Source organism: Aphis gossypii, chromosome 2 (assembly GCF_020184175.1).
Source record: "Aphis gossypii isolate Hap1 chromosome 2, ASM2018417v2, whole genome shotgun sequence".
NCBI classification, from domain to species: domain Eukaryota; kingdom Metazoa; phylum Arthropoda; class Insecta; order Hemiptera; family Aphididae; genus Aphis; species Aphis gossypii.
The window spans coordinates 72219756-72233960 of record NC_065531.1 but is presented as its reverse complement, the minus strand read 5'-3'; the positions used below and the strand labels follow the sequence as shown (position 1 = coordinate 72233960).

At 30.6% G+C, this 14205-nt stretch overlaps 1 protein-coding gene across 3 annotated transcripts in view; it reads left to right on the top strand.

Moving 5' to 3' along the window:
* LOC114125871 (AF4/FMR2 family member lilli-like) overlaps positions 1–14205 on the top strand; it is a 64758-nt gene that overhangs the window by 39462 nt on the left and 11091 nt on the right. The window contains exon 2 of one of the 3 annotated variants that reach the window (XM_027989664.2): positions 7697–7806. The exons of 1 other annotated variant lie outside the window; for it this stretch is intronic. The gene's annotated coding sequence lies outside the window, so the exon portion shown is untranslated. Of the gene's footprint in view, positions 1–3388; positions 3506–7696; positions 7807–14205 lie in introns of those variants that run through there. One more of the 3 variants, XM_050199489.1, reaches the window with a different exon arrangement.

The following is a 14205-nucleotide window of genomic DNA, read 5'->3' as shown; positions in this document are numbered from 1 at the left end:
TCGAGGGTTCCTAATTTCCTATACCTATACTTATTTGAGTTAAGGGAGAGGTTGAAAAGAATAATTTTTATCATACATTCGCAAAATCACCACTAATTAAAGTGAATTCTGCTTAGGCTCTTAACATGACTGAAACTTATAATATAATACTATAATGATGGCACAATTTTATTTTTTATTGATTATACTATTATAATATAGTCTTGTAGGGCTGTAACTTTCAATAATCAAATATGACACATAATATAGAGGGGATGTGCGATGTACAAACGTGGACAGTGAAGAATATTATTTATATGAATTATAATTAATTTGTAATTCATTGAGATCTGCATCAAAAAAAAAAAAAAGTAGAAAAAATCGGTGCTCACTATCGACTATCGTCAGAAATATTACACGCGTGTCGCGTGTGTGGTTTTCTTTTCTTTATTAATATATCATATTTCGGCGCGATCGATCGGCTGTCATATAATAATAATATTCAAACTATATAATAATATAAATATAACATATATAAGAGCTGTCGGCTACAAATTTCACGCGATTTTTCACGGTAAATACTCGTAATTTAATTGATGTCCAGCGATCTTGCTGAATTTGAAATCATAATTTTATTCGAAAACACTCGACGACGACGTCTATTCTCGTGTCTGTCACGGCATTCTAAGTACTCTTAAATAATAATATGTATTTACATTATGTAGATTTATATGCGTGTTCCATTAGGTGTGTGTTTAGCACAGTTGTTTTCTTTCCGTGGTTCCAATTTTCATTATACCTCACTTCATTGTAATAATCATCTATTTTAAGAGGAGTTATTCCCGCATGTGTTATGCTTGTTTTACAGACGTACTTACAACATACTAAATTTTACGTTCCCCATAACGCATAACCCTTTTTTATTATTAAATTTAGAGTGAATTAATTTATTATAAATTTTAAAGGTAAGCTTATTCATTACGCATTATTCGAGGGCCTTGGTATACTTATATTTAAATTACGAAATCGGTTATGAGCATTTTAAAACCATATATTATTTATACATATTAAAATGATCATAATTTGCCTTAAAATTTAAATATCAATGAATGAATGAACATAAGGTATCTTAAAATTTAGACAATAATTAAAATTAGTTAAAATTACTCACATTTTAGAAATAACTAAATAAAATGGATTATTGTAAACTTAAAATATGATAGTATGTTGTACCTGCAGTACGTTTGTAAGACGAACACAACACATGTGGGTGGCGGCGTCTCTGATACTCTGGTTAAGTATCACTCCTAGTAATATAATGTATAATATGATAAAATAATGAGTTCGATTTTAAAGGTCGTTGTCATTATAGCGGCTGCATCAGTGCCACCTGTGATATATAATTTTGAATCGGTGGCAGCTAATGCGTCTTATTACGCCGTAAATTATTATTAAGATAGTAGTCTGGTGTACTTAACAGTTTTTTTAGGTTATGCAATTATACGTATGACATGATGCACGCCATCGCATAGGATGCATAGTTATTATTATCTTTTCACCTTCCAAGTCTATAACTAACTATCTATCTCTCTCTTGAGTCTTGAGGGTTCATTGGGTTCCGAATCGCGCACATTAGGTCATTACTAGATTATTTTCTAGAGAATATGTTCGCACGCGTTCACAATGTCGTTAATTCAATTATCCGTCGTCCATGGGCTTTTATGTTGTTGTCGTTGCATGTCGTCGTCGTTGTTATGTTGTTGTATTAATGTGTGTGTGCGTGGTGTATGTGACGAGGTCTTTTGGCTTCTATTCTGGGTACGATTTTTTACTTTTCGAAGGACTCATCTTATTTGTTTTGTGCATGCAAAATAGAAATAAAAATCAGGTCATGTAGTTATAGGCTGCAACCGAAAAATAACGCTTTTAGAAGATTTAAACTCTAGGTCATTGTTCTTACCTCTTTGAGTAGACCAACGGGTTAGTCTATAATGCTCACCCTACTTAATTTATACTATTATATGTTCATTCATATATATAGTATGTATCGTTTTATCATTTTTATATAATAAATAAATATATTGTAAAATATTAAAGTATTGTAATATTTCTGAGTCTCGAATCCTAACACTTCTAATGTATTCAATCCAATAAATAAAAAATAAACACAATAAATCAACGATGTTAACAAAAATATGTCCAATAAAAATAGCCAATTGCAGTATTATTATATTAAACCGTAATATCACGTTTAAAAACTTTTTAAGATTAAATCCTTTATCAGTAAAAATATAAATAAGTATTATTATAGGTATTTAGAATTATTGTTTTCCAAATTACGAAAAAAAAATTTAATCTGGGTAAAAAAACATTGGTTATATAATAAGCTTACAAATCACGTTATGTTCATTTTTTTTCCAAAATAACGAAAGACTGATATTAGTTATAATAATTTTTTAAAAAAAACCGTATTTTCTATTTCATACATTTGAAGATAATATAAAAGGGTGTGTCACTATGATCTGATACATTGAAATGTGTATTTTTAATGTAAGATTGCCATATCTCCGAGATACACCATTAATCAATACGTATAATAATATGTACCTATTATACCTACCTGTATCCGATATTGAGGTTAGAATAATGCGCAATTATTTAAAGACCTACTATTATATTACACAATGATACTTATATTATACCTACGGATTTTAGTTTCGTTGTAGAGTTTCAGGTTTTATATTGATTATTATATACGTCAGTCGGAGAATACCTATAAATCCTGCAATCGTCACTCCTCTGTGCATGCGGTCGTGGTATCATTCGTCAATGCGTTACTATATGGACCGAGTTTCGTTTATTTCCCTTGAAAACAACAGTGCCCATCCGAATGATTCATTTGTATTTAGTGATTAGTACCTATGGTGGTAGATCGTATCTTTAAATCGGTTGACCGCGCTCGAGTTGTCGTCTTGCAGTGCCGCATTGTTGCGGCTGACGAGATGATTCATCGCGCGTGGCGGATCTCTATATACAGCTATTAGGGGGTTGAACAAACAGGTGTGATTCATAAGAGGTTTTCGACCAGGATATAGGGGGAAGGGAAGGGTAGAGAGGCGTGCCGTTGACTTAAAACTTGTTTATTATTATTTTTTATTTTTTTATTATCACCGTCCACCGGTGATCACCGGCCGCAAAGATGAATCATCGTCACTAATTGCTATATAGTATATACTTATACATTATTTAATATTATTATATATATAATACATCGTGTAATCCGTTTACCTACATATCTGTCCAATAATTGATTTGTTATAAAAAGAAATTGGGGTCCTGGAATCACGTTTAGGCTTCTTTTCCCGTGAATCCCGACATACGAGCACCCACGACAGTTACACATCGACCACGAAGACAGAGACGTCTTCCGCCGTTAATCTTTACAGTCTCCGTCCGTGCACATTTACCTACATCATATCATTATATGGTACATAAACGATCTACGTATCTACTATAAGTCTAAATAGTAAGTCTTTAGTTTTTAAATTTATTTATTTTTTAGTGTTATGCTGTTATTTGTAAAATTTTCATGATGTTTTGTGAACTGTCGAGATGCGATTTAATCTTGAGTTTTTATTTAGAACGTATAGGTAAATGTAGCCATATTATAGGTACTTGACTATTAAAACAAATATTTAAATTATGAATTATTTTGTGAAATGACACGGATTTTAAAAATATAAAATACTTTATGACTTTTTGAATTTTTAAATCAAATTTTACAAGATATGCACATAAAAACACAATAAATGCATATTGATAATATTCATACATTTAAGATAGGTAATTATTCATTTATATACATACGTTAATATAATGCCGTATGCACAGTTTTGAGACTGCGATTATTAAATCAAATCAATATTTGTTAATCTAAGTTATTTTAATAGTTACTGTATTACGCAAAAAACATAAATACTTTTACCACAAAACATTTATTTTTATTTATAAAAAAAAAACTACAGGACTCTGATTTTCAATAAAATAATTTGCAATATTAACCTAAATAAATTTTAAGTACTTATGTGTATATAAAGCAAAGAACAGAGAAACAATATTTACACTTTAATCATCAAATTTCGATTTAATTTTTTAATATTAATTTTAAGACAACAATTTATGAGGAATGATTTTTTTTGTACGTTTTCTGATTATTTTTATCACAATAAAAATAATAATAATTTAAGACATATTTTATTTTCATTCTCAATGGTATCAATTTTGGATCGACTTTCTTATACTTCTATAATCTTCCATCAAACAAACGCAATTGTGTATTAAATTTTTAAAAGTGACAAACATAGAATATTACAAATTTATTAATATCATAATATAAAAAGCAAATTCTAAGTAAAGTTTAATATTTTAAATATTTTGTTTTATAGTTAATACTTGATTTAAATTTCAAATAGCATTCAGCAAACAAATACATAATGCATTTTTTATTTAAAAATAAGTTTTTAGTTTGTATTCGTTTTAAATAATGAAATTCTATTCCACTAACAACTGCTCATATTCCTAAATTTCTAACGTAATTTATGATTGATGATATTATAATAATAAATAATTTATAACATTTTTGTTTTTGCAACAAATATTTGATTAAACTAAATTATCAGCTATAATTTAACATTCTATTTAGAATTTGACAAGTAGAATCTCAAATTGTTTTTCCGGATTATTATTGAAAGTATTTGTTTTGTTGCACAAATACGTTATTATTTCATTTTCAATCGAAAACCACAAATTATTAATACGCATATTATGTCATTCAATATAATATAATACGTGTGCCTATAGGCTATAATGCGTTTTTACTTATACAATGTCATGTGATACCCAATATTATCTACTTTATGCTATAATAATTGATATTATAAATTTATAAGTATAAAAATAATATAGTAAAACGTCGATAATTGAAAAATGTGCATTTTGTCGCTAAGGTTTATGATATTTTTGTAACGAACGATATGACTACAGTATGTAATATATAAGTTTTTTGTTGGTGACTTTTAAATAAAAAAATAATATAAAAGAAATTAATCGAGGAAATAGAAACGGAATAATGATAATACTATATTGAACACTCGATTGCTTAGAATTCTTATAGAGTAGGTACTCCGAAGAACGAACGGTATTATAGGGCGGGTGCGCGTATGCAACGTCGCTATTATTTTTGTATTATTGTTGGTTTCGTCGAAAATGAAATTGATAATTTTTATCGGGAAAGATGGGAGAGGAGAAAAAAATAGCGTTCGACGCATTAACAGCAGGTTCGAACCATCGTATCGTTTCGTCGTCGGAAGTGACAGATACGCTACAGTACAATGACGTAATAATAATACTGAATCGTAAAATATTAATGGTAATAAATAATAATAATATTCGTGCTCCGAGTCACTGGCTGGCGAGAGGTCGTGTAGACGAAATAATACGAACTTGCCCTTGACGGTAACCTGCGGCAACAAAGCTGGCAAAAGTAAAGGAGGAAGGATCGTGTCGGAGACTATATTATATATTTTATATGCTTATAGTTAGGTCGTCGTGGCCGTTTCTAAACTCGATGGAGCGTTTTACAACGACGACCAACCGTCATGCTCTGGTTCGTCGACGAGTATGCGGCGTCCTTTTCCACCTTTTTCTAGACCGGTCCTCGTCATATTTGAAACGTTCGTATACTGTCGCGCTAACCGCGAACTCGTTATCACCTGCACGTTAACGTGGTAGTAAATTCGTACATCAATATTACTTCTCCGGAGGATTAACGCTAATCTTATTTCGTATATTAATTACACAATAATATTATGTATTATGGCCATTATTTAACCTACCTGTATGCAGACAAAACAAAGCACCGCGTCTTGTAAAAGAAACGTGTTGGTTATGGTTAGATGTTATAAATTTAGAATTATATACCTATATATATATATATATATATATGTTATGCCATTATGGTTTTTGATTTTTAGTTTTTATTCGTCAAAGTTGTTATTTTTTAATCAAGGACACGATTCCTCGTTTTAATTATTGGTAACGGAAATATTTCTCAGTATTTCGCCCCAAATTTATAAGAGCGATCGAGACGAAACTTTACCATAAATTATTTACAGAGTCAAATGAGCCCGAATTATTTCCGTTCCGTTATTAATATAATGTAAGCCGTAAGGTCGAGTACTTACAAGTTAATAAGTTATAACTAACGAGTTTAAAATAAGTTTTTACTATTTAATTTTACTAACGTAATAAATAATTATTTTTTTAATAAAGATATAAAAGTTAAGTGGAACGAAAAACTAATTTAAAATTGTGATAAAAGTACTATTAGTTAATGCAGCTACAATTTACTGCAATTACTTGTAAACACCTTTTGTGTTATATAATATTTATAAATCAGTCCGTAGTTAGTACTCAGTATTTATATTTTATAATTTAATAAATTTTGAAAAAACTGTTAGCTAATAACATCAATGTTTTGATAACCATTCTTTTTATTCATTTTAACACTGTAACTTGTAAAATATTATATTTGTTAGTTTACTTTTATATCTATGAAATGTTACTTTATAAGTAGTAATTTCTATAACTTTTTTTCGGTATTAAAACGTAGGTAGGTATATTGATATTGATGTACCTATTATTTTATTTTATGTGCACTTTACATTTAGAGACACTTTAGCTGTCTCTATGATATTTTATGATAACACTTGTTACGGAAGTTAGTCGTATACATAGATAAAATAAATGGAATTATAACTTATTACTAAGGTTTGCATCTTACCTATCTGCCGTGATATTGGAAATTCGAATTTTTTATCATTATTTATTTGAGAGGCAGCAATTGGGGTGAAAAAAAAAGTGACTATTATGACAACATTGAGACTCGCCAAGTGGTTTTATGTTTTATGCAAACCGTCAATCACGATAAAATATATTATGTACAGTCCTCTATTACGGTTCTAGGATCACGGTAAAATCTCCGGACTCCCTATCGTAAACCGTCTGCAGTGAGAGGTCGGGACGTTGCAGCAGACTCCAGTATTATACCGTTTCGCATATAGGCGACGTATAAATAATAAAATAATATTATATATAATACTATATAAAAATGATTTCGCACGCATCACGATTGCATATTATACGAGCAATACTCGTGCGTATATTTACCGCGCAAAATGTGGATAATGTACCTATATGCGCTTAACGCAATAACGTGTAATATACCTCGCAGTGCGAATCTCGACCCCGGCGGAGTTATAGGATCCTGAAGCGCATCTCAATCGACGCAGTTCACATATTATTATTATTTATTATCCTTTTCAGGCTCGAACACAATGCGAACACCGCGGTGTCATCCTGATACTATTATATCACATTTATTGCGTAACGCACGACGTGTAGCCGTCGCCGTAGGTTTCGGGTGTATAAAGTACTTATAATACTTCTTATTTTCTCACTTGTTTTGACGGTATAATCTAGAAGACCGTAGGCCCTATAAAATGCGTATACGGGTTTTCCCGCGCATTTCCTCGGCCACCGACGTCGCGTACCGACCGTTGTCCTTTCCTGTCCGGCCCCGTCTGCGCAATTTTTTCCACCGCCGTTCGCGAATATTGACGAATGTAGTACAACAGTATATATTTTCTGGTGGTTTTAGATTCAGCCGTAACGTTTATGGACGCTTGTTGATTGGGACTGCTGCAGGTGAATGAGACGCCAGACGATATTGACAGAAATCGATATTACTATCCACTGTGAAAATTATATGTAAGTTCGGAATAATGCTATTATGTAATACTTTGTTATAATATTTTATGTCAATACGTAATGAGTAATGAGATAGCTATACTGTAAATATTATTACGATCGTACGAATTTTAGGCCAGGGGTATAAACTGTAGTTTTCTGGCGCGTATTCCATGGCATTTTCTGTCAAATTTATAACTCATTGTTTACACTGGAGTAGCTCTATACACAACCGATATATGTTACACGGTTTTATTATCAGACGCGAAAAACGCAGGCGAACTTGCCTTTTGAGGGTTGAACGCCGAAATAATAAAACTACAAACTCCTAATAATTTTATATTGTTTTAAATTAGGACGAGCTATATACTGATGACGACCAACACTGTGTATAGCCCCACCCTATATAATACATTTATCTCTTCTTAGGAAGCAATATTACAGCAAGCACTGTGGTATAATATTATTAAGTGTAACAATGATATCTTTCATCAAAGTATTAATTAAAAATATGAAAATCAATGCAAATTTTAATTAGTTAAAAATTATAACAGAAAGCACATTTTAATCAGTTACAAATTATAACAAATGATTTTTTTCTACTTAATTAATCCTAACAATCGTTTTAAACTGCGTTCGTTTCATAATACACTGTAATAAATTAAGATTGTCTATAATTTTAGTTTTTAACTCATTGTTGTTTGATACTTGCTGTTTACTTATCCGTTTAGGTTTATTATGTCTTTTATACGTGCGTGTATTTTATGTTTAGTAAAAATGTTAGAACTTTTTTTTTCACACATTTTACTTGAATTGTAATGTCTACAAATAAATTTACTGTTTGTCAATATTGCTTTGTATAACAAAACAAAATTGCGGTTAAAAAGTGTTTCAATAATAACTTAAACTCGCAAAGGTCTATTTAGTGAAATATATCTAAGAAACTCTACCATGTATTGCGTGGACAACTTTAATATTGTAACATAAACATATTTAAATTAATCCCCATAGAACAAGTGTAGTTGTAAATTATAAAAATAACAAAATAACCAGAATATCTTTATTATTTGTGTATAGGTTGGTACTATCTTTGTATAAGAATAGAAAATAAAAATTAATGTAATTTAATAACAAAAGTTCATGATAATGATTCGTTTATGCTTAAAAAATATCTTTAAATGTGATAATATGAACTATGTTCAGCCGTTCAAGGCAGTTCAAGGCGAATAAACCCGAATAAGAATTCGTGTACAAAAATGTTATAATGGAAACATTGGTCATGAGATCATTACGAATAAATGAGTATTTGCATACAAATTCCAGATTCCCGTGTTCGAAATAAAGACTTTTGCACATATTTGCTATATCAGGCAAGTCATAAATAATATTACATATATCTATACATACCTACCTACTTAGGTATATGCTAACGTGCTAAACTAACGTGTAAATGTATGATGCGGTTCTTAAACTTTGGTTTTGAAATGGATTTAAAAAAAGAAAATGTATACATTTTTCAAAGTCAGTAGATTAGAAGTGCATATTTTATAATGATATTATACATGCAAGTTTAATTATATTACTTGAAGTTTATACGGCGAATACGTTTTATAATTCGAAAGCATATAACGATGTAGATAGATTTGGCATACTGTATCTGTAGTTGCTCCAAAATAATTAATTAGTCTTGTGAACATAACAAATATAGCGTATATAATAATATATAGTGCGATTATGTATACTTATATACGTATGTATAGTTAATAAGTAAATACATATAGTTATAAGACCGTTCGATAAAATTTAGCACGTCGAACTCGTTTCACGGCCACATTTATTATATTAATATACCTCTAGTGATCTATGCAATTTATGTAGTCTATATAGTATATACATATTAAAATAGTGTGTACGTTCGTATTGACGGTGGCGCGGGGTGAACTTTGTTATAACTCCGTATTTTGTAATTTCGTATGCAAATGTCGACGATCCGTTTTACACGTGCTTTGAATACAGTGAAACGAATAAGACACGAACACGGTCTGTAACTGCGTAGTGTCGTATTAGACATTATAATATAATATATTTTGTACGATGATTGGAAGATGCGTTTAAATGTACCTATATGCAATGTTATAAATTATTGTCGACAAGTCGCTCCGAGGCTTAGAAATTATTAGGCCAGGTCGACCAAATTGACTACAAGTCCTGCAGTTTGATTGTCGTTTAATAACAACTGAAATTTTCCTAAAAATTAACAAACTAACGCTTGTCTCATCCGCGACTATGTGTACGCGTTTTTGCGATAAATATTACGACAATATCCCGGGGTCTGAGAATAAATCATCGCACATCTGTAGTATATTATAACGGATTTACGTTATTATAGGTAGGTAGATTATACTTCGATTCGTATATTATTCTGCAATATTGTCGTTTTCGTTATACATTGGTCGTGCCCCGTCGGTTTTACTGTTTTCGATCGAATATACTAGCGAATGACCGGGGTTATACACTTATAATGTGTATATTTGAAGGTCGTCAACTCGGAATAATACGAACATTACAAACAAATAAACAGCAACACGCGAAATATCATGATCGCGTACACTCTACGCTCACACATCTACACATTCAATGTATTTATGTAACGTGCACGAACGTATATAAATAGTGTTCGACAATAATTTAACCGTAATCGGATCGCTCAAATTAGCATCTGTTTTTTTTCATTCGTCCCAGCTGCCCATCAACTACCAGCTGCCGCATCCTGCTTATATCGTTCTGAAATAAAGAAAATATACAAATGTATATTTTTAATAAAATAATATAAAATATGTTGTCCATTCGTTTCAACTACAATTTTTATTATTATCATAATTATTGCCGTTATTTGGGGGTTAGGTTACCTTATAACTGATGGATATAACTACTATAAACGTCTGTCGCTTCCGCCGAAAAAAATATAATACATATTATTTATATATTATCTGGATTCCGCAACTATTTGTTTGGTTTGAACCGTGACCATCTTTATCGCGATTAATTCGCATCGCGTCATTATTGTTTTTTTTTACGATCGATACGGTAACTACTTACGTTCAAATTGGTAACGAATTGTTTTCCTCTCCGACCTTCGTGTCTTGTGTGACGTTCCTTCAACTGACAGTTACCCATCATTTGCACGTTGTTGAAATATAGGCTTGAACGTGTATGTACTAATTAGTCATTATACTTGTTTATAATATGTTACGGCCTAAGTAGGAATTTAATGACAAATGTACCTAACCTGTACATTTTTTTACTTTGACTATGCACAATGTTCGATTTTCTACTTTATTTGTATAACATAAACGATGTATGTGTATTTACGCCATAAAATTTCAGTAGTATATAAACCTAAATAATTATCATTTTTAAATATATATATAGTAATTAGATGTCCAATATGTTTTTATATTGATTGGTCCAAAAAATCGCTGAGGTATAGACTATAGTACTTTACTATAATATAGTTATAGTGTATACCAAAACGTATTTTGTGATATACCTAACAATAATGAATAAAACATTTAACTTAGTATTTTATATCGGGACAATTTAGATATTTATATAGATTATTAGGGCTAAACATTTCAAAAATAAAAAAACATTTTGTTTGGTTTTCAGGTTGAACAAAATAAAAACCAAATGATATTATTTTAGTTAATTATTATTTATTAACATCAAATACATTTTATATTTTTATCTATATGATCATTTTTGGTTGATATATATTTGTAGTTTGCTTTTGGGTCATATGATTGTCTATTGTAATTATGGTTATATAATATTAGTGTTCGGACATTGTTTATTATGTATAATATATTGTCATAATATAACATATTGTCTGCCGTGGCATTGTATACATATAATGTGTAAATTATGTATTATATGGTTCGAAATCAAGGGCGCAGATCGTCGTGATAAAATTTCGTTGGCGCGTATGACGTATAAACGGTGAAATTTTTAAGGGTACGATGACGAGGGTTATTCGTTTTGAAGTTCTGTCTGAGAAATTGGTATTATTATGTCAAAAACAAAAAATAAAGAATGAGAAATAAAATATATATAATACGCCATATCAAACAAACCGAAAATGTACCTAATGCATTGTGAAAACATAGTCGATGTGCTCACGTATGCGTCATCGGGTGCATTTTATATAGGGTAGATGTGCAGAGGCGGTGTTTTTGAAATACGTTTATGCTTCATAAACAGCAACGCAATAACAAGACATTATTATAAACGTATATAGAAGAAATCGAATTCCTGCAAAAGGTGTACGACCACCAACGGGTAGGTAGGTATTATATATGTATAGGTATTGTATGATAATATAATATATTTGACGTATAAAATATTGTTATTGTTGAGTACTATGTGGGGGGTGGTGATTTTGTGAATGTGTCGTGAACTCTCAAGAGAATCGTCGTCAATTGAGAAAAATAAAGTGTAGCACATTGCACATAATAATACCAACTTTTGGCGCGAATTTATGGTTAATTTTTAAAAACAATCATCATTATTGTTCATTCTGTAGATGAATTTAAAACCCCATGGTACCAATTCGTATTATCAAACGTTGGTGATTCATGTGATTCAACGTTTCAGTATAGAAAATTCTAAACGTAAATCGACTTTTTAAATTTAAATTTAATTGTTCAATTTTGAAACAGCAGAAACCCATTTTAAATGACTCGTTAACATTCGAATGCCACCGACTGATGATTCACTACTATCCACAGTATATTGACTGCGGCCGTGTTCTGCCTAATCAAGTTAATTTATAAGTTATTTTATGTATTATAAATTGTATACCTTTCCAATTAAGTCATAACAGGTTTTATCTATTCATTTTAGCCAAAAATTATTCCTCTGTACTTGGGTGTGACGAAATTTAATTGATAATGTATATAAGTACTTATAGTTTAGGTTTGTTAGAGAATGTAAGAGGACGTTATACCCACATATATGTTTTCTCCGTCTTATAAATGTAAAACAGCAAATTTGCGTTCAGTGCAATCAATTTTATGTTATTAGCTTTAATATTATAAACATTTTAAAATTTTAATATTTTACGTAACTATAATTCACTTAACAATTAAAATATCAATAAAAGCCTATAAGATGCTTAGATAATATTTAATAATAGGTTAATTGACTTTAATATTAAAGCTAACATAATATATAATTGATTCTGCTAAACGCGAAATTGCCATGTTTTACGGTTGTAAGACGGAGACAACACATGCGAATATACCGTCCTCTTAACGTTTTTATCATACCTAGTATATAGCCGTATTGCAGGGGTGGATATCATTATTTGTTTCGAGACATTTCGACATCTTAAGTTTTGTAAGGAAAAAAACAATTACAAATTTCCTCTAGAAGCGGAAAAGAGGAATATCGCGTAATTCCATCGTCGCAGCCAGTAATTTTTCACGCCAATTATTTATTAAACGAATGACGAATTCCTGGCTAAACATGTATATATTATTATATACGTATTGAAACTTTTTTATAATAATAATTACGAATTATAACTGTGAAAAACATTCACTTTTATGTACGACGACTTCATCGATAATAACATTTCTATTCATTTTACCTATTCGTATAGCGTGTATGGCATATCTACATAATATAAGTATTAAGTACGCGTCAAGTGTTTTGCCTATATATTTTTACTCGATTTGTCATCCGTTAGAAATTTTTACCACAATAATCCAATAATCTACACGGAAACAATCGCAAAATATTTTATCGTGAACCCCCACGAGTGCTTTTATGTAATATAATATATGGACGAATACATGAAATATATAGAACGGGCTTTCGAAATAGATAACCGAAATAATATACAGTTTCAAGTTTGCGTATAATAGACAAAACGGTCGAAACGATAACCTTAAAAAACATACGGTCCCAAAAGACCTAACCTTGAGAAAACAGTGAAAATTTGTGCCAAAAACTCGTCACAAAACGCGACACACAATGCCGCAGCTGTAGCGTATGTGTATAAAATATTGTTATTGACGGGCGAAAGGTGGTGCCTCTGTGCATGTATAATACTAATAATAATAATAAATAAAAATATTATAATAATATCGTGCCCGCGGCGTAAGACCTTCGCACCTACTGTTTCGTGTCCATCGTTGCGTGTGCGTTTACATATATTGCACCTATATAATATAATATATAATATAATATGCATCATATAGTCAGTCTCTCTAAAAATCGTTTTAATGATATTATTAGTGCGACGGGTAAAGAGGAGGGTCGTTGAGCCAAATACGTCGATCACGAGATCGTTATAAATTAATAATCGATCGGTGCCTATGTATATGTATACCCACACTTTATCTGTAAGTACCTAAT